Here is a 3,313-nt window from a genome sequence, read left to right as displayed (position 1 = left end):
TAAAAGGGAAAGATCCAAGGTTTTTAAGGTCAAACCGGGGTCGAACCGAGGTTGAACCATGATGACGTCATAATTAATTTAATAATTATTTTAAATATAAATAAATACATTAAATTAGTAAAAATAAAAAAATTAACTAAAATAGTCTCCAAATAAATATAAGATTTATCTTTCAAATATATTTTTCATATCATAATTTTCATAAGACAAATAGAAAATATTAAATCTTAAGAAAACTTACTAAATAAACAAACAAATAAGTATATAACCATATTATAGTAAGCAAAAGAAATGGAGTGTGAGTTCTCTCAAAGTGAATAGTCCACAGAAGAAGAGGCGGAGCTCCATCGGAGCACAAAAAAGGCAAAAGATGCGATGGGAGCATCAGATTTCAGCTCTCCCCCTTCCTACAGGGATAAGCTGGTTGGTGAGATGCCTGGCACTTTTGCTCAGGCTTTCAACCTTGATAGCCAAGAGTTGGATATGTCCAACCCACCGTTGAGTATGGGTGAACTAGTTAACGGTATTGTGGGATTCATGCAGGGTTCTTCCAAGCCTATTGGCAGCAAGTTCGTACTTCAGTGGTAAATGAAGTGTTTAAGGTGTTTCAAAGCTCCACCATGTCCCCCCAGCTTAACGAGACCCTTATCACTCTTATCCCAAAGCATCCAGGGGCGGATTGGCTGGCTGCCTTTAGACCTATAAGTCTATGTAACACTGTGTACAAAGTGGTCACCAAGATCATAGTCAAGAGACTTCGCCCTCTTCTGCCAAAGCTCATTTCTCCCCTCCAAACAGCCTTTGTTCCAGGAAGAATGGGTTTAGATAATATGATCATCGCTTAAGAGATTATTCATACAATGACACTCAAAAAGGGGAAGACGGGGTTTATGGCCATCAAAATAGATTTAGAGAAAGCTTATGATAGACTTGAGTGGCATTGTATTAGGGATGTTCTTGAACTCTACAGGCTGTCCCCTTCTCAAATCAAACTCATTATGAGTTGTGTGTCTAGTTCGTCGATTTCAGTTCTTCTCAATGGCGGCAAACTTGAGCCCTTTCATCCTTCACGGGGTATTAGACAAGGGGATCCCCTCTCCCCGTATTTATTCATCATGTGTATGGAAGTGCTTGGGTTTCTTATCTTGCGAAGATGTGAGGAAAATTTGTGGGATCCGGTCCAGGCTTCAAAAGGTGGGCAAGCTTTTTCCCATCTTTTCTTTGCCGACGACCTTGTCCTTTTTGCAAAAGCTGATTTACGAAATAGTAATAGTATGAGAGAGACCTTGGATACATTCTGTGAGTTGCCGGGTCAAAAAGTTAGCTTGGATAAGTCTAAAGTGTATTTCTCCCCAAATATCAGCCCTGATTCTAGAGAGGAGATGTGTGAGGTGCTTAGCATTAACTCGACCCCAAATATTGGTAAGTATTTGGGTCTCCTAATCAAACACCCAGGGTCAACTTCGCAAGATTTTAACTTTGTTATGGAAAGGGTGCAAAATAAGTTGCAAGGCTAGAAAACCAATTTACTTTCGATGGCCGCTAGGGTTGTTATTGCCCAATTAGTTCTCTCGGTAATCCCTGCCTATGTGATGCAAGGGTGCAAGCTCCCTACCCATATTCTAAATAATCTTGATAAGATTAGCAGGAATTTTGTGTGGGGATCGACGGAATAGCATAAAAAATTGCATATGGTTGGTTGGGGAAAAGTTACTAAACCAAAGTGTCGAGGGGGTTTGGTCATTCAGGAAGCAAGAGGAAGAAATTTAACTTTAGCTGCAAAGTTGTGTTGGCGAATGGAGAACTCAAAGAGTGGAGGTTGGGCTGATGTGTTGAGGAAAAAGTACATGGCTGGGCTTGCTAGAAAACCAAAAGCTCATACTAGAGCTTGGAACGCAGTGAAGATTGGGAGAAGTATTTGTGAGAAGGGCTCTAAGTGGACAGTTGGTCGCAACAGCTCACTAAGCTTCTGGAATGACAAGTGGCAGAATATTGGCACAATTAGGTCCCTAATTGAAGGTCCTTTGAACAAAGGAGAGAGTGAGGTGTGCATTAAGGAGGTGACTATGGATACGGGCTGGGAGCTGACTAACCTATCCTTTGTCTTTCCTGAACACATTATTAAGGTAGTGAGAGCCACCCCGCTTAGAAGATATGTTGCGGGAGGATCATAGGAGCTGGATTTCTAGCTTAAATGGGAAGTTTGACTTAAGAAATGCGTACCTATTGGCATTTGATGAGAACCTAGAGACACCATATTTCCATGGCAAATGGATGGCAAATGGATTTGGAAGCTCCAAACTTTGCCTAAGATTAAAATCTTTCTTTGGAAATGTTTGCATAAGAGTTTACCCGTGAAAGCCATTTTGACTCATCGTCGTATTGGTGGACTGGGAGGCTGTGATAGTTGCACAGAATTGGAAGAGAGTATCAGTCATGTGTTGAGGGATTGCCTGATTGCAAATTCTTTCTGGGAGCAAGCAAACTGCCCTGATAGTCTAAAGCAGTCCTTCTCGGATGATTCTGTGGTGTGGATTAAAAAGAATGCCTTAGATTCTTCAAAGGTTCATGGTAAGGATTATGTCTGGTGCACCTTCTTCCTCCTTGGTTTATGGAATTTGTGGCTTCAACGGAATAGAATGGCATTTAAGTAGCAACCTCCCAACCCAAATCTGGTTCAGGTGGTGGAAATGCAAACACGGGAGCATTTGTATTGTGTGTTGGAGCCTAATACCGGGAAAGATAGACAACTGAAATAGGTCCAATGGTTGAAACCTCCTGCAAGTTGGCATAAACTTAATACGAATGGCTCAGTTGTCAGTACAAATAGGCTGTCAAGGTGCAGCGGATTGCTTAGAGATTGCGCCGGACAGTGGGTTGTGGGCTTTGCTAAGTCCATCAATGTTAGCTCAAGTATTGCTGCGGAGTTATGGGCTTTGAGGGAAGGACTGGGGTTGTGTTTAGAGAGAGGAATTTCTGCAGTGGAGACAGAACTTGATGCAACCGTAGCAATTTCTTTAGTTTTAGCAATGTCAATACTAATGGAGATTTGTCCGGTCTTGTTAATGATTGCAGGGAATGGTTGCTACGGCTGCCTCAAGTTAAATTATCACATTGCTTCAGGGAAGCTAATTTTTGCGCTGACGTGTTAGCAAAACTGGGATTGACTTCTGCTAACTTGTCTTTAGTTTTTGTCCCCACCCCCCTGTTATTTTGCAACCCCTGTATGATGATATGATGGGCGTTTGTTGCTCAAGACTTTGTATAACTGGTGCTTCTGCCAGTGTTTCTTAATTAATGATATTTTCATGTT

The sequence above is a fragment of the Quercus robur genome, chromosome 7 (assembly GCF_932294415.1).
Source record: "Quercus robur chromosome 7, dhQueRobu3.1, whole genome shotgun sequence".
NCBI lineage: Eukaryota > Viridiplantae > Streptophyta > Magnoliopsida > Fagales > Fagaceae > Quercus > Quercus robur.
The sequence above is the reverse complement of the archived record's forward strand: the minus strand, read 5'-3'. Positions refer to the sequence as shown.